At 43.0% G+C, this 19,177-nt stretch overlaps 1 protein-coding gene and 1 long non-coding RNA gene across 2 annotated transcripts in view; both read right to left on the reverse strand.

The window, feature by feature from the left end:
* The window catches only part of Cradd (CASP2 and RIPK1 domain containing adaptor with death domain), a 161,874-nt gene that overhangs the window by 54,309 nt on the left and 88,388 nt on the right, over window positions 1-19,177 (reverse strand). The gene's annotated exons all lie outside the window — the stretch shown is intronic.
* The window catches only part of LOC116075747, a 99,949-nt gene that overhangs the window by 15,149 nt on the left and 65,623 nt on the right, over window positions 1-19,177 (reverse strand). The gene's annotated exons all lie outside the window — the stretch shown is intronic.

Here is a 19,177-nt window from a genome sequence, read left to right on the forward strand (position 1 = left end):
TCAAGCACATAAGAAACTGAAATCATCTATTTTCCCTCAGCTCTTATTCAAGTAGAAAGGTTACTGACTACACCTCACTGAGGAGTGAGTACAAATGAATTTTATTTTTGGTTTGCAGGGTTTTATTATTTTATGGATGTGAGGCAGGATTCCTCTGTCATCACAGCTTGCCTCCAACAAGGTCTTCACAACTGTACAGTAAGAGGGATACCTACACCCTTTCACAAGAGACACAGACACTGTCCCTCTTGATTGGCCTTTATTTGGTTGTTCAAAGTTTATCCACAGACAAAGTAAAAAAACAATTAAGCGGATAAAATCTCCATGCTTCTGGAAACCAGTGTGGAATAAGGCATATGAGCTCGGATTCTGGGCAAGTTCAAAGTTGGCTATGTGGCTTGATCTTCAGCATCTGACAGGCTTCAGTGTGGAAAGCCTGGTTCCCTGCCTGTGGCATTGGAGGGAGAGGTGGATCAGGAGCAGAACTGAGCAAGAACGTCAAGCCACTGTGCAGAGGGCCCCTCCCCATCATCGGCAGATAAGGAAACCTCTCCGGCTGCATACTCTGCACCTCATACTGTGTCACCACAGTTTCAGAATGAGAGAGTCAAGTTCTTCTGCCAGAGTGGTTCCCCAGTGGGCAGAAACTGGATCTTAAGCTTTGTTCGCTTCCTCTGTGAAGCGAGAGTTAGGCACGAATGGGGCTCAGCAATGACTTCTGAAGAAATGGTAAGGGCGTGAAAAGAGGGGAGAAAAGTAAGAAGAACAGCTGAGTCTCTCCAGTTAAATCCAGGCCTCTTGCCAGGACTCTGCCTCTCAGGCAGCAAAAGATGATTTTTTTTATTACTTTCTTCATTTACATTTCAAATGTTATCCCCTTTCCTGGTTTCCCCTCCAAAAACCCCCTATCCCATCTTCCCTCCCCCTGCTCACCAACCCATTCACTCCCACTTCCCTATCCTGGCATTCCCCTACACTGGGGCATTGAGACTTCTCAGGACCACGGGCCTCTCCTCCCATTGATGTCCAACAAGGCCATCCTCTGCTACATATGCAGCTGGAGCCATGAGTCCCTCCATGTGTACTCTTTGGTTGGTGGTTTAGTCCCTGGGAGCTCTGGGGGTACTAGTTAATTCATATTGTTGTTCTTCCTATGGGGCTGCAAGCTCCTTCAGCTCCTTTGGTCCTTTCTCTAGCTCCTCCACTGGGGACTTTGTGCTCAATCCAATCATCCTGAGTGAGGTAACCCAATCACAAAAGAACACACATGGTATACACTCACTGATAAGTGGATATTAGCCCAGAAGTTTAGAATACCCAGGATACAATTCACAAACCCCATGAAGTTCAAGAAGAAGGAAGACCAAAGTATGAATACTTCGGTCCTTCTTAGAAGGGGGAACAATATACTCATGGGAGGAGATACAGAGAAAAAGTGTGGAGCAGAGACTGAAGGAAAGACCATTCAGAGACTGCCCCACCTGGGGATCCATCCTACATATAGTCACTAAACCCAGACACTATTGTGCATGCCTACAAGTGCTTGCTGACAGGAGCCTGATACAGCTGTCTCCTGAGAGGCTCTGCCAGAGTCTGACAAATACAAAGAAAATTGTTTTTATCATGTACAATTCTCATAAGTAGTAAGGTGGAGAAGAGCCATAAAGAGCTTCACAACCTCCTCACTAAACACTAGGACCACATTCAACCACTCTGACTTTCTCTATGGCCTATGTGGACCTCTTCACCTTTAATGCAATGGTTTCCCTCCCTTTATCTCTTGTTTGTTGGTTGACAACTTCATACATATACAAATGTGTCTTGGACCTCATGATAGACTATTTTAAAGAACATCTCAGACATCCTCTGAATTCATTTGTAAGGATGGCTAGTAGATAAGAACTGTTAAGAATCATCTCAGTACTGTCAACACTCAAAGAAATTATCAAGGATCCCTTAATAACACACAGACTGTACTCCATTTTCTCCCATTGTTTTAAAAGAAGGATATATTACAGCTAGACTGTATAACAAGTTTCAAACAGGGCTAGTACCTGCAACTAGTTAATAGACCTCCTTAGTCCTGGCTTAGTCCCTTTTCTACCTTCTGTAACATTTACTTGTGGGTATGATGAACCCAGTTGTTTTTTGGAGAACTTCTATATTCAGGCATTGACTATTTTTAATCTTGTGGCATTAAACATGATCTCCTGTCCCCTGTATTTCCTACATACTACTATAGTGGATCCCTCTTATCAGGAGCAGTTGTCCACAGTTAACCAAAGTTTGAAAATATTACATGGAAAATACAGACACAAATTGTTTTAAATTGCATGCTATTTAAAGCATGCAATAGCGTGATATACTTTTCTCATGCTCTGCTCAGTCCCCTGAGGACAAGTCACAAATGTGCTACTGGCCCATCGGTCTGGAGCCATATTGGTCATCTGATTGACTGTCATGGTCTGTGGTCCAGCAACTTTTATTTTATGATTTAGTAATGACCCAAATGAAAGATTAGGGAAGCTAAAGGTTCAAAATGCAAAAGTGAACCCACACATGCAGCCTTAAGGTGAAAGAGTTAAGTTTTCAACTTATTTTTTTAAGTGTATAGAGAATGGTAAGATGTATGATAACAATGAAGCTTCTACTTCTGAGAGTGTGAAGGAAGAAAAAGAAATTAGTGACAGAGGTGGCTCGATGATCAAATGCTTGTGCATGAGGCCTTAGGTTTGATCTCCAGGAACACAGAAAAGGAAGAAAAAAAAGTCACAGGAGAAGAGAGAGGACAGACTATAGGACACTGTGCAAGGCAGATACAATTACATAAGTTTTATTGTGGTGTATTATTGTCAACTGTTCTCCTTCACTATTAGTTGTTACTGAATGAATATCTAATCGCTTTCTTTATTTAAAATTTTAACGTTATCACATGTATATGCAGAAAAAGAATCAGTATGTGTGCCAGACTGGTACTTCAAACAGTTCACAGCCGATGTGTATGCATGGTGGCAGAAGGGACCTGTGGGTTCAAGTACTCTCTCCCAGTAGACATGTGGGTTCTAGTACTGTCAAATGCACCTGTGGGTTCAAGTACTCTCAATGGATCTTTGGGTTCACTTGCTGTCAATGGACCCGTGGATTCTAGCACTGTCAGTGCACCTGTGGGTTCCAGCACTGTTGCACCATCTTCCACTATAAAGCCCCACTGACACTGAATGCCTGCCTTCTTTGCAGTTCAGGGTTGTCGCCTACCTTTTTGATCTCACTGGTATTACCAAACCATGTCCTTTTTTTCTAGCATCTCCTTTCACTTATTAACCTTGAGCCTGTACGGGGACTAAAGTAGAGAATCCCAAGGAAAGTAGATATGGAGGCTAGATGTCCTTGTTTCTCCTAGATCCACAATCAGAACCATAACAGACCACCTCACACCTCTAAATGCAAAAGATAAGCATGGTTTTGTCATGTCTTGTTTTCAAAGCATTACCATAAACTCAACTATTTTTATGTATTTCAATTCTGTTAATGCTTGCTATCCCATCTTTGTCCCCAGGACACCTCCAGGCTGGCTCCTGAGTCCCTCTGGCTGGGTCATCCCAGCTTCCTCTTTGATGGTCTTCAGTTTTGAGATGCCCAAAGGCTATTCCACATGTTTGCCATTCCAGACCCAGAATGAGCTATTTCTTCAAAGAGCCCTAAAGACTCCTAATGAGAAGTGCCATTTAAAGGCCCCCAATCTGGATGCCATGGGTACTGGGTACCACACCCTCTGAGTTTCCTGCTTTATTTTGGTAGGCATGTCTAACAATATAAATCATGCATTTATACTGATATCTCCTATTTAAATGAAAGATAACTGGACTGTTATTCTTTTGAATTCATACCTGAGCCTTTTTTCTTACTTAGAATTTAGTGCCTAGTTGTATTAACTTATTTATTTCAATTAACAATAAATTAAGGATAAGAATTCTGATTATAGTTTAAGTATTCCTTTTGATAATTTTCAGTTTGCCTTAAGCTGATTTCCGCCAGGGATGCAGAGTCAAAATATTTCAAATTCTCTGTGATACACAGTTATATTCAATTCTTACAGTTTTCTGAGGGGCTTGCTTTCCTTTTTACCTTTTTATTCAGTGATATGAAACTTTTCCATAGGCTCAAGACCAAAACTACAAAACAATAGACGGAGGTCTTCAACTTCCTCTCTACCGTTCACTCCCTGTCCTATAGATAATGCCCGACCCCTCAGTTCCCCTAAAGAAGCAAATCTATACAGTGAGGTTCAAACTAAAGCAGAGATGTTCCAATTAATGCTTCTCACTTTGATAAGCAAAGAACACTCTTGACACGTCCAGGGGGGAAAATGTTACAAGAGAAACCCTTTGATGTCGGCTGTAGTGTGTTCAATTACCAATAAAGCAAACAGCAGCTCACTGTTCAATTTATCAGCTAGTCAATATTCAGGGTAACAAGACCTGTGAATTTCCTGTACTCCTCCTTTCTGAAGAAAAAGGGCAGAAATGCTGCTGAATATTCTGGTACTGCAAAATCAATTTTGAAAATTCATATTATGTGTGTGTGTGTGTGTGTGTGTGTGTGCGTTTACTAGAATATAAAATGAGTTTAAGAATTTTTGAATCTCCACTATTTCATACCAACCAACCACCCAGCTGAACAGTCAGCTCCCCAGGAGATAGAGTCAGCATTTACAGTGGGGTCCAAAGCCCCCACTAGGCACTGACTGACCCACATTTGTTGCTGAGCTCCAGTCAATTACTGCTCTGGACCTGGTCATTCCTGACATGAGATTTCTGTGAAGTTCAAACAAGATTAAAATGTCAACATCTGACAACAGAAAGGGCAACATGCTCAAGTAAAACCTGTCTCCTCCACCACAAACATCTGCCTCCTACATTTGAACTTAAAGGAAAGAATGAGGGGCTGGGGAGATGCCTCAGTGAATAACAACAGTTGTACCATAATGATTCCAACCTGACAGCCTGGATTCTGTCCCCAGAAACCACCTGCAAAACTGTCCTCTGCTCTGACCTCCACACATGAACCATGGCCTATAAACCCAGAGTCATAGATCACACATACCTACACACACACACACACACACACACACACACACACACACACTCACACACACATACACACACTGATACACACACATTCACTTATACACACACACACTCATACTCACTCATACACACACACTGACACACATACTCATTCACTCACACACTGATACACACACTCACACATTCACATATATTCACTTACTCACACTCATTCACACACACACATATTCACACTCACATACTAATACACATACTCACACACATTCACTCGCTAACACTCATTCACACACACTCACACACTGACAAGCTCACACAGTCACACACTGACAACACACACACACTCATACACAGTCACACACTGACAACACACATATATTCACACACACACACAGTCACACATACACATGCACACACTGACACAGTCACACACATGTACACACTCACACATAGTCACACACTGACACACACACACTAATGATGCCTACTCACACCAAACCAAATCCCTGCATTTATTGATTCTCTGATTCCTTTGATGGCTTTTATAAAAGAACCTGGTTATCAGTCAAAAGGAATTCTTGACAACACAGGCATGGCTTTTCAGTGAACTCCATCTCTGCGTAGAAGCCAAAGAGTAGCCATGACAAGGATCCGATCCAACGTGGAAAGCAGCTCAAGGCCACTAAGAGTCTGCCTTTGATTAACTTTACACAAAGGTGGAAAAAGCCTGATGTTTCAGAAATCATTGCCAGTAATGAGACCCACACAGACAGACAGGAAGGAAAGGAAAAGCCTGGCCTGTCATAAATGTCCTAAAGAAGGATCTGTTCTGCCATCATCTGGTGCATGGTGTACTTTCAGTCTGGCTCTCTTAAGATAATGAATCCAGGCAGATTTGGAGTGTGTTCCTTTTTCAAATGACAGTCAGAACTGTTATAATTTTTTTTTTGATAATTTTTCCAAAGTAGAGGAAATATGTACTATTCAGTGAACTTTGTTATTTTTTAAATTTATTTATTTATGTATTTGTATGCATCTATCTATCCATCTATTTATTTTGGCTGTAAAACTGCCTCTATCCTCTGATTGAGAAAGTCAGTCCTTCAATATAGCGCCTTCAGCACAAGGTCTCATTACATAATATGTGGAGGTAAAGATGGAACCTTCTAGTAGCAGAAGGACAGGTTGGATGAGTGGGAAAGAGGGGGTTTCTCAGAATCTATGCTGCAAAGAATAATCCTTAATCATAATTTACTGAAGAGAGAGAAATTAAAATACCTCCCACCCCCTGACGCAGGAAGGGAACATTTTACCTGACCTTGTCAGAGGTTAGCTTTAAGAGTCTACTTTAGCAAGCATATTAGGAGTCAGTTTTTTTCCTGGATAAATGAACATACAAAGCTTCTCTGAGCCATCAAAAAATGATTTACTGCTCACAAGCAGGCAGGTGCCCCTGAGCTAGGCAGGGGTAAAGCCCAAGTCCATGTTCAGTAGCCGTGATGGGTGAGAACAGGAACTGACAGGCCAGAGTGCCCTTTTCTAAGGGAATGTCGTGGTACAATTAATCCTACCGAACATGTAATGAGATTGGTCTCGCACACACACACACACACACATCAGTATCATACATGGTGTTTTGGTGACATGAGGTGGTAGCTCTAAAAGATGTGAGCAGGAAGAGTCTCAGCATATTCTCCACAGAAAGAAAGAGTTCATGAAGGGAAAAGTACTATTTAAAAATGACTTTTCTGTTTCTGTATTGTTATTTTTGAAAGTTCTTTGAAAGGTATTTTTTGAAGCTCTACAAAGGAGGTTCACCTGAACAGAGAAATCCAATCCAGGCTATAAATGAAGCTGGGCGGAGGTCTAAAATAATGTCCAGGCTATGGGTGAAGAGTGAGTTTGCTGACATAGACTAGACTAGCAGACAGAAGGCTTGGGAGGAGGAATGGGAAACAGAAGCCAGAAGGAGGAGGAAGAGGAAGGGGGAGGGGGAGTGTCTTAGGGTTTTGCTGCTGTGAACAGACACCATGACCAAGGCAACTCTTATAAAGGACAACATTTATTTTGGAGCTGGCTTACGGGTTAAGAGGTTCAGTTCATTATCATTAAGGTGGGAGCATGGGAGCATCTAGCGATGCACAGGGCAGGCAGCACTGAGAGGTCTACATCTTCATCTGAAGGCTGCTAGTGGAAGACTGACTTCCAGGCAACTAGGGATGAGGATCTTAAATCCCACACCCACAGTGACACACTTACTTCAACAAGGCCACACCTATTCCAACAGAACTATACCTTCCAATAGTGCCATTCCCTGGGCCGAGCATATACAAACCATCACGGGGGGGGGGGGGGGGGGGAGGAGACAGGTAGGAGGAGGGGAGATAAATGAAGAAAGAGAAAGGTTGGAGGGGTAGGGAATAACAGGCTACTACTGATTAGAATGAACTGGAAATAATATCAAAGCTATGACAAGGTCAGGTAAAATAAACAAGTGGTAATAGCAGTATTAAAACAGCCAGTGCTTGTATGGCATATCCGCAAACACGGCTGGATATCAGTGTCTGTGTGTGTCAACAGCCAGTGCATGACTGCCATGTCTGCACACACACATCCTGTCTTGATCAGTGTTCTGCTGCCGTGAAGGGACACCATGACCACAGTGACGCTTAGAAAAGCATTTGATTGGGGATGGCTTACAGTTCCACAGGTTTAGTGTGTGGTTATCCTGGTGGGAAGCACGGCAGCATCCGGGCAGACATGATGCTGGAAAAATAGCTGAGACATCTACATCTGGGTCCACGGCCAGCAGGAAGAGCAAGAAGACCCTGGGCTGACGTGGGGGTCTAGAAACCCCAAAGCCCACCCCTAGTCACACTTTCTCCAACAGAGCCGCACTCATTCAAACAAGGCCACATGTCCTAATCCCTTTCAGTCAGTGCCACTTCCTGATGACCAAGCATTCAAACATATGAGCCTATGGGGCCATGCTTGATTAAGTCTACCACATAGCCAGATACTAATGTCTATGTTGGCCAGGTCCCTCTTTCACAAAGTTTATAAGTACAGAGTGTATGGGCTCAGACAGGAGTTTGTAGTCAGGTATATCGATGTACACCTTTAATTCTAGCACTTAAGAGGCAGAGGTGAAGAGGCAGGAGGATCTCTGTAAGCTCAATGCCAATCTAGTCTACATAGCAAGTTCCAAGACAGCCAGAGCTTCATAATGAGACCCTGTTTCAAACAACAACAACAAAAAAAAAAAAATGAAAAAGAAAAAAGGTTGTTGTTTATTATTCTATCAACAAACATTTGTTGTACACAGTTTCCACTGCAAAGACCATAAAGCTAAGATGTGGGGAAGAGGAGCCACCATGATGCAGGTGCCCCCAGAACTTTGGGATCATGTAATCCTGCATCGGCGGTCCAGATCAGGATCATGCGATGGAGTCAGTCCATGACTGCCTTCAAAAGCTTAAGGTCCATAAAGAAAGCTGGGCGCCTGAACACACATTTACAACACAGCAGGATTACAGCTCAGGAAGAGGGACAAGAATGGGCCTGATGGCTGAGACTGCCTGCCATGGTCACCGGGCATCCTCAGAGTTGGACAGGGCCCTGTGAAAGCCACTCCAGCACGGTCCTCTTCACACTCACTCAGCAGCAGGGGCCTCTCAGGCCTTTGGCTCACTTCATACTGCTAGCTGCTCACTGTCCCCTGAGCATTACAAACTGTTCCCTGTGGTTTTCAGCTGCAGACACAACCATGCAGTTTATCCCAGTTTGGTCCTGACCACCAGCTCTAGCTCCTAGCACAGTACGATTTGCCAATGAAACTTAATCCTGCAAATCCCATCACTCCAGGTAACTTAGGCGTTACTATGAGAAAATGGTCTGTTTTCAAAGAGGCTCTACTTGTTTTGAGAAACTAAATATATGCCACAGCACCGCTTCCAGCCTATCTATGGGCAGGTTAAACTTCATTTTAATTCAAACCTCTGCCAAGTTTAAGCCTCAGCACAGCGGTGTATGCAAACAGGTCCTTGACTAAACCTTTACTTCTCTTCTTCAGTGGTCAATAATAAGAGAACCACATAGAATAAAGAGAGTGGTGATGGCCAACCATCTTACACCCAAGCCACAGATAGTCTCATAGCATCTGTAATAAACCTGAGGTCTGCTAACATAGACCTACTTCCAAACCACCATCCATCCCCTATGAGTCATCAAATCAGCAATGACTTTTGGGAACTTGGAATGACACACAATCTTCTTGGGTAACAATGGTGCCATAATACAATGGTCTTCCACTGGCAAGGTTTTTCAATTATTTATTTAGTGAATGTACAGGAGCACACAATCTCCTGCATGCCACAGCATACATGTGCAGATCATGTGACTTGCTAGAGTCAGTTCTTGCCTTCCACTTTGTTGATGAGGAGTCACTCTTGTTTCTGCTGCTGAAATTCACATTCCAGAAGAGCTGGCCTGTGACTTCTGATCCATTCTCCTGCCTCACCTCCCATCTCATCTTAGGGGGAATGGATCACAGATGAATGCCACCACGTCTTGTGCAGCTTTTTACCCACCCTACCATCTACCTGACCCTGAATTTGATTTTGTATAGTACTCAAGGATGTATGTATGAAACAGAACTGTTCATAATCATAGTCTTAAAAGGCAGAGGTCTTCTATATCGTCTGGTCCAGAGTATGCACACCATCTTCATAACACTAACAGATACACTATAATCTCTTCTCGAATCCCCAAAACTGTAAGGATGTGCTTCCTTACGCTGATGTGCCATATCTCCGTTTATAACTTCACATTCTTACCTCCACTTTAAGTTACTACATGCCATACTAACTCCTACTTCAAAAGATAAAGCATAGCGGGGCAGTGGTGGCACATGCCTTTAATCCCAGCACTTGGGAGGCAGAGGCAGGCAGATTTCTGAGTTTGAGGCCAGCCTGGTCTACAGAGTGAGTTCCAGGGCAGCCAGGGCTATACAGAGAAACCCTGTCTCAAAAAAACAAAACAATCAACAACAAAAAAACCCAAACAAACAAAGATAAAACATAAACAGGGATTAACGCCCCCTCGGTAAGGATAAGCCTAACCAATTTATACACACTGAAGTCACCAAGCCTAGGTGAGTTCTCTCTTTAAGATGCTGGAAGAACCTACAGCAACTGTTGGTATTCTGTCTAAACTCCACCCCCACAGTTCCTGTCAGCAGCCAGGTGGGCTTGGCCCACTATAAAAGGGGCCGCTTGGCCCCTCCTCTCTCTCTTAAGCTCTTGCCTCTTGCCCACTTGTGCCCCCTCTCTCCCCATTCCCTTTCCCCCTCCACGTGGCCACGGCAGGCCCCTTCTTCTCTATTCTCTTTTTTCTCTCTGCCTTTCTCTGCCTCTACTACTCTCTTAACTCCCCTCCCCACGCCCTAAATAAACTCTATTCTGGTCCCTCTGGGGTTGTCTGGTCCCTCAGGGAGGAAGGGATGCCTTGGCATGGGCCTGCGGGGGCACCCCCTCCCCCCACACCCCGCCAGAACATATTCTTATAGCTCTTTCTCTTTTTATGATCACAACAGCAACACAGAAAGCTAGGAGACTCTGAGGAGCCAGACAGAAGGCAAACAAATCACTCTGGATCTTGAAAATGGAAGAAATGAGAGTCCCTAAACCACAGACCACTTACCAGACTTACTATGATAAGGGACAGACTATCCCTAGCGGGTTTATGAACAGAGGTGATGTGTCATACAGGGGTCAGCATTGCCCATACTGCTGCTCCTCTCAGGAGGCGACACTGACTTGTTCTTTCTCCTTCCTCTGAATATAATAAGGGTGAGGAATGCTGACACAGAAGACTCACAGGCATGTGGGAGCCAATAAATACCAGGAAATGCCAAACAACCCAGGCCAAAAATGCACTTCCTTTTTAGATAAGGCTTGCTATTTTGATGGTCCGGAGGAATGACATAACCACAATATTATTGCAGTAAAACCTGTTAAAAATCAATACTCTGCGAAAGACGCTAAATCAAACACGAATCTGCCTTACTAAGCCCCTTATGAATCCCCTGGCTCATAATCCCCTATGAAATCCTCCAACAGTAGGATCACCATTTAAATGACTAGGAAGGAACAGAGGAGGACAGGATCACAGGTTGGGAGAATCCAAGCTGGCATGCTCTGAGAAGGCATAGGCTGTCTCCTCTGTATCTCTTCCTCCACTTACAACTTTACAGAGCAGCTCCCTGACACAATGGCTGGTTTGCTGAGAATCAATACCAAAATCCTTGGCTCTAAACAGTCTAAAGTGAACCTTTAAGAAGAAATCCAGATGGCCTGGTTTTGGTGCTGCAGATGAAGCTCTAGGCCCTGCCCTGTGTAGGTAAGCATTGTACAAGTGAGCCAGTCGGCAGCTACGTTTCTTACCATCTTGGTATTCAATTTCCTTGTTTCAGCTATGACTACACATTGTGGCTCTTCAATGCCATCTATTGGGTTTATCTTTGTTCAAATGTCTGACAATATAATAATTTAAACTGAAACATGCAATCTGGTTTAAAAGCTTGGTGCTAGTAGGCATAAGAGTTGGGATGCTTATTCAAAAGAGGCGGTTGTTCATTTCCTTCAGTGGTGTAGTGCTGGTCAGTTGCCTAGGCACCGAGAAATAGCTCCTACCCATGCCAACACAAGCAACCCTAATTAAATCAGTGAGTCCAAAAAACAAAAGGAAACCTGAAAGTAGGAGAGGGTTAATTGGGAAGATGGGGTTAGCAAGAGTGGGAGGGGGAATACGGGGTACTAAGGAACCAACATGATCACAATACATTATATACAGACTCATACTAGTGCATACATTGTAGATTTCATACATGTAAGAAATTGTCCCCCACAAAGAGCCAGATACTGAAACAGGTCAGACCCGAATCTAAATCTTGGCCTCTCATTTACAAACTTCAGGCTTGTTATGAAATCTCCTGTGGCCTGGTATTCTCTCTGTAAAATGGGGCTGATAACAATAATATCTACCATGCACAGCTGCCAAGGGCACTAGAAAATAATAATTAAATCCTCTTTTATTGTGGCCAGCCCTGAATAGAAAGTCGGCAGATTGTGGTAACTGTTATTATCTTTACCTACTGTGCACATTCCATCTTCTCTCAGTCACTGTCACATGTTAACATTACTCTATCTGCCTCAAGCCATGAGCTTGGTTAGTCTCTACCTGCCCTCACTCTGGGCTCGGTCATGAAGCAGCTCTTCTGGTGGGTTCTACATTCTCTCCAGACACAGTTAAGTCTGACCTTAAGCTCTGTGGCCATTTCACTGCTGGCTTACATCACTCTTCTGATTTTGTGCCTCATTATTTGTTCCCCCTTTAGTCTTCTGTGTGTTCTCTTGGGATCCAAGCCTAACAAAAGTTTCTTGCTCTTAAAACAGCTCCCCATGGGATGGAGAGATGGCTCACTGGTTAAGAGGACTGACTGCTCTTCCAGAGGTCATGAGTTTAATTCCCAGCAACCACATGGTAGCTCCTAGTCATCTGTAATGGGGACACTCTTCTGGTGTGTGTCTGAAGTGTACTTGTATAAATAAAAATAAATAAATCTTAAAAAACAAAAACAAAAAACAGCTCCCTCTCCCCATACCCACCCCCTTTTTTTTCTACCTAAAATATTGTGATTTTTGCTGTATGGACTTTCCCTTCTTTATTTTCCTCCTTTTAAAGTATGTGAACATTGAAAATGCCCCTCTTTCTCTGAAGTATACATTCCCGAAATCACTGTGAATAAGGTTGACTATACCCAACTTTCTTCTTTTGCAGTCACTAACCAATACTATGCTTACAATCACCCAAGGATTTAGTCATTAAACAGTTCTCTGAGTTGGTCAGAATCATATTAGGAAGCACAGTTGTGTCCCAGTCTGTGGCTTATAAAGAGAGCATGGCAGGAGACATTTTATTTCTATGGACTAAATAAAACAATCCATCAGACACTGAAAGAACTCGGAGTCTCCATCAATGACTGTACATTGGCATGTGATAATTGTGATAATTGGGTGAGCTTAAGCTTATACAGTATCACACAAAACAGCAATATAAACCAACAAAGGAAAATTCTTACTCGCTTGTCTATCCTAATAATAGCTGTCCAAGCATAATTAAGATGCTTTGGTGCCAATGGCAAAGGGACAAGCTGTGCTTTGAAGTGAAGTCGGGGCTGCTCACAGCCAGTCTCTAAGGAGCCTGGCAAAGGATGAAAGTTTATCCCCATCTCAGAAGATGGTGGCGACACCTTGCTCTTATATTCACGAGTCCAGTGAGTTCATAGCTATTTCCAATAAACTAACACAGGAGCCAAAAGGAATTCTACTGCAGGCCATGGCTAGCTGTCTTTAAAATTACATTTAGGAAACAAAGCCCTGCATGGATGTGTGTAATGATTCATGCTTGATTAATAATCAGAAAGAATAATTTACATTATCTTGTATGGTTTACCTGCCAAAAACACTATTCTTCGTTTATTGTATATAAATAAGTTACATCAGAGAGGGAGGCGCTTCAGCAATCAGGGAGGCGTACCGTGGTTTTCCCAAAGACTGAGACTTCACAGACTCAAGGGAAAGGCTCCAAATGTCATGAGCATAAGCAGGCTTAGGTACTTCAAGCCAGCCATAGGTACTCCAAGCCAGCCATGGGTACTCCAAGCCAGCCATGGGTACTCCAAGCCAGCCATGGGTACTCCAAGCCAGCCATGGGTACTCCAAGCCAGCCATAGGTACTCCAAGCCAGCCATGGGGCTTAGACTAAAAATAGCAGTAAAGGCAAAAATATCCACCAGTCCCCACTCAAGCCACGTGCCCAGCCCAGCAAGGCTCTCTTCCCCTTCTCACGCTGAATCTCTTACCAAACTTCCTCAATGGTAAGATTTCTTTAGCAATTTACAACAAAACCAGAAACAAAGAAAGAAATAAATCAGAAAAAAAAAATTAGGCAGTTTTTATAGTGGCTGAGGTTCTTGTGTATCCCCTAATCAAGCACAAAGTCTAATTTTTATTATCCAGGGGGTTTGTTTGTTTTTTTGTTTGCTTGTTTCTTTGCTTTTGGGTGGTGTAGGGGATTGGACCTAGGGTCTGTCTATGCAAGGCAAGTGCTCTACCACTGAGCTATGGCCTCAGTTCTCAAAAAAATAGTCTTCAGTGATATTAATAAGACAAAAATAAAAACAAAAACAAAACAAAACAGAAAAAAATCAAGAATGACAAAAGAAAAGACTTCTTTCTGACTGTCCCCAAGCCACTTAGCTTTTGGGTCAACACTGACCCACACATGTGCTGTCCCAGGCTTGTGATAAAAACGGTTGGTAGACCAACAGTAGCTACCTACAAATAATTAGCTTTCCTATCCACCATGGGGACCCCAGTTCTTTCTGAGTTCAAAAGCTCAGACTTGAACATAATTAGACATAGGGTTTGGGATGCTGTGGTTTAATCCGATCTATACACAGGTCAGGAAAAGATGTAGGCAGTGTTTAAAGACCAGACACAGGGACATGTGGGCCTGGAAAAGACGGCTATGGCTTCTCGAACTGTTGCTGTGTAATGCGAAATTAATCCTATTTCCTTGAGCTAAATGTTATCCGTCAACACAACACAGAGCCGTTTAAAATGCTAACTTCCTTCTAAACATGCTTAAATGCACTGCTCAGAAGCAAACACTTCCAAAAGATCAGCTTCTTCCACTGGCTAGGAAGAAGCTTAATTGCTAAATCTCAAACTGGCTGTACTTGTTCACCAAGAGGAGCCTGTCTCTGTGACCTCAGGTCTTCCTCTCACTTTCCTTGACTCAGCAGCTGAGCTCAACTTCCCCTCTCTGACCCGACTTTTCCAAACACTGGAGCCCAGTAGGCATTTCTTTCTAGGTCAGCAGAGGAACTGATTACTGCCTTCCGGGAGAACAGTGCCTCCTGTGTCTGCGAGGCCTGACCATATACAGGGCATTAACTCGGGGTGCTGCCCTCTTTTCTGACCCTGAAGAATATGGCACTGACTGCCTTGAGTCCACACAATGCTCCGCTGCAGCTGGCTGTCATTAGCCCAAATGGCTTCTTGTCCCCAACACGCTGCTGGCTTTGCTGGTTATGACCTCCTTTCTGCCTTGCCCACAAGCCCATGATGAATGAATATCCTCATTCTTTTGTCCCATCCCATGCACGGGATGCCACTTACTTTAATCATTTCAATGGTTTGGAGTTCACACATCGTAAAATTCACCCATTTAAAATATGCCAGTCAGTGGGTTTTTATATATTCAGAGTTGGGCAACTATCACCACAGCCTAATTTTAGGACATTTCCATCACCCTAAAGGAAACACTGTGCCAGTTGTGCCAGTTAGCAGCCAATTCCCAAGTCCCTACCCTTGCCCCCTCTGCTCTAAGCTCTAAGCAGCCACAAACCTACACTCTGGACACTACAGAGAAATATACGTGCTCACTTCTGACAGGCTTTTTTGATGTACATAATGCTTGGAATCCATACTGTATCTCCACTGCTGAATAACATCCGTCCATATATGTGATTTCTATTGTATTTCCATACTATGTTGTGCATCCATCCAACAGATGATGAACCTGAGGCTGTCCCCACATTTTGGTGATATGAATAATGCCTCCATGCACAGATTTTTATGTCAAGTTAGGTTTTCCTATATCTTGGCCATCAAATATTTTTATTAGCAACTCCTCTCCTCTTTGTTTCTTCAGGCCTTGAGTTCGGGAATCTATTTGAAGAGAAATCCATGTAAGCAGCCATTCATGGGCACTGTGCATAGGCTAAAAACAGCTGAAACTGATTTTTCCTAGAGGAAATACATGAATACTCAAGACTACAGACTTCACTCAAAATCCTCAGCAAGTGACCCCTTTACACATTTGCAGAGGGTCCCAAGAATGTTCTCTGCAGCAGGCTGTGATAACCAGCATTCAGTACAAAGACAGACTATAGTAGTGGTTAAAAAGTGACATGAAGGAAGAACCAAGAAAGCTCTCCTACAGAGTCCAATGAGGGCAGGTTACAGAAAAGGCAAAAATTAAATCTGACTCCATTAAACAACTGTGGTTTGATTATTCATGTCTACAAAGAAGATCAGAACTGTGATAGAAATGGGCAATTGCTTTTAATTTCCTACCCTTTCTTTTATATAACTTGGATTATTACCCTGAGGATATGTTTAGAATCTAAATTGTGTTTTACAATCATACAAAAGCACTCCCTCTAACATCCCATGGTACCCTACTGTAGATAAACAATGGGAAGGTTGAGACAATGAACGTCAAGAACAGAAGGGATGGACCAAAGAGGGCCTGAGGTGCTGAAGCAAGCATTCCTGGTACTGCACTGATGCCTAGCAAACTTGATTCTAAACACCAAATCCTGAATCCAACCTACACTCTCAGAAGGCACTAGGCCATCATGGGAGAAGTGTAAGCATCAGAGAAGCCTGCTCTATGACAGGCTCTATGACAGGCTGCCACTTACTACTCTCATTCCGTGCTTCCATCCCCATAGTCCTGGTTTGCTAGTCTACAGGCAACTCTATTGATATTATTTAATGACTCCTACAGGCTGGTTTTTGTGTGTCAACTTGACACAAGCTAGAGTCATCAGAGAGGAAAACGTGTCCTTGAGGCTTAGGTGGAAGGCATTTTCTCAATTAGTGATCAGTGGGGGAGGGTCCAGCCCATAGTGGGTGGTGCCATCCCTGGGCTGGTGGTTCTGGGTTCATGGGTCCTGGGTCTCATGAGCAAGCCATGGGAAGCAAGCCAGTAAGCAGCCACCCTCCATGGCCTCTGCATCAGCTCCTGGCTCCAGATTCCAGTCCTGCTTGAGTTCCTGTCCTGATTTCCTTTAGTGATGAACTGTGATCCCGAAGTGTGAGCCAAATAAACCCTTTCCTTCCCAACTTGCCTTTTGGTCATGGTGTTTGATCACAGTAATAGAAACCCTAAGACACACTGCACTGGAGATGCCAATCAAATGTTGCCATTGACCTTGCAAAACTAAGCTCAACAAAGCAACTCACAGAAACCTTTTTGAAAAGAGATCCCAAATCCAGCGTATACACAGCTGTTGAACTCAGTGCACTGGGCATTTATTCCCTTGCATAATTCTTAGCTCACTGGCACTCTATGCTTCTTATTTCTGCCTCTTCAAATCCTTTAAAGGGGCTATACCTAACTAAAAAGCCATGATTATTGAGCCTAGAGAGATAGATCCTATCCAATAAATAAATAAACAAGCAAATAAATAAATCTACTAGCTCAATAAAAAACTTGACGATGACTGAGCTGTATGCAAAGGTCATTTTATGTTATTATTTACTGGCCAAAGCTTGACAACATGATAGATGAATAGCAATTTGTGAAGGCTAAATGTTAATTTGCCATGGGAGGTTTGATTTAAAAGCATAACGTTAGGGTCAGTTTGATTTTTGTTTTGTTTTGTTCCATTTTTCCCCCCTCAATGCATATCCACGGTAAATCAAGGCAATCTACGCCCATGTGTGTACAAGCACCCATGTATGTCCGTGTCCATGTCTCTGAGTACATCAGTTCCAACTGCAACCCATTTACTAAGGTCTGATTCAAAGAGGTCCTTTTAAGGCCAGGTGAGGTGCTGCACACCTGGAATCCCAGACCTCAGGAGGAAGCAGAGAACCAGGCATTACAGCATCAAATCCCATCCAAGCCTGACTCAACTGAGTCTCTGATGGCACCAGAAACATCAATAATAGTATTCACGAGGAAGAAGCAGTTTAATGTTCCCTTAAAAGAGACAATCTACCACCATTAAGAGTGACATTTAAAAGCTAATTGAAAAAGCAGTGTTCCCCTGTCTCTCGACAAGTATTTGCATGTTAATTAATTCTAGGGATAAGAAGAGTGGCTTCCAATAAGAAATGTCAGAGGAGAGAAAGTTCCTCTGCAGAAGATAAAAGGCTATGGCAGAGACATAATTAAATTACTTGGCTCCGAGAGTTCCAGAAGGAAATAAGCTACCCTTTGCAATGCAAATCCGCACTACCTCCTTTGTGAAGGGGTGCATTTTAATGAAAGGCCCAAAATACAGATTTCCAACTCAATACTCTTTTAATGCCGTGCCTTCCTCACAGGTCAAGATGACTTTTACTAGAACAGTGGCTAACAAGCTCATAAGGACTGTCGATACCGCAGACAGAGCCTAAGGCCCGAGAGCTAATAAGCCACAACGCCCTCGGACTGGCAGCAAGGAACATCAGCTTGGACTTTTTTTTTTTAAAGGCAATAAGCCATTTCCTTCAAAAACAGGCATGCAAATAGATGTAAACCCAGAGCCACAGAACAAGAAAGATGTTTGCTAAGGCTATTTTATAAATGAGGTCAGCTGAAAATATAATTTTAGGAAAATATACATTCACCTAGCTATACTTATGACATATTTATTAGCACTATAATTTATATTATGTAACAGTTACGGTTTACAATCTTTTTTTCTTCTTTGTTTTTGAAGCAGGGTCTCATACAGCCCAGGCTGGCCTCAGTGTATATAGCCAAGGATGAGCTTGAAGTCCCAATCGTCCCGCCTTTACTTCCCATGTGCTGGGATTACAGGGGAATACCACCACACCCGGTTTTATACAGTGCTGGGGATTGAACCCTGGACCTAATAAATGCCAGGCAAGCACTTTACCAATTAAGGTACATCCCCAAGCCCTACCAGTCTTTTAAAAGATGATCTCACATAGCCCTTAGAGGGTCGGCTGAAGTCTTTCTAATGGTATAGATGAGGAAATTAGGGTCAAAGAGAATATTCAGTGCCACAGTGGTAAAAAGCAATGGAGTCATGTTCTAGAGCCATCTTCTGGATCTATGGCCAATGATCTCCTCACTCATATTGTCTTCCTTTTAGCTTATCTGGTTATTAAAGAGTAAGTATGCTACTAATACGATACTGTTAAATGATCCAAAGACATGAATTAGAAACAGTGTTCAATCTCTCTCTCTCTCTGTCTTTCTCTCTCTTCCTACCCCACTCCTTC

The sequence above is a fragment of the Mastomys coucha genome, unplaced genomic scaffold, assembly GCF_008632895.1.
Source record: "Mastomys coucha isolate ucsf_1 unplaced genomic scaffold, UCSF_Mcou_1 pScaffold4, whole genome shotgun sequence".
Taxonomy (NCBI): Eukaryota; Metazoa; Chordata; class Mammalia; order Rodentia; family Muridae; genus Mastomys; species Mastomys coucha.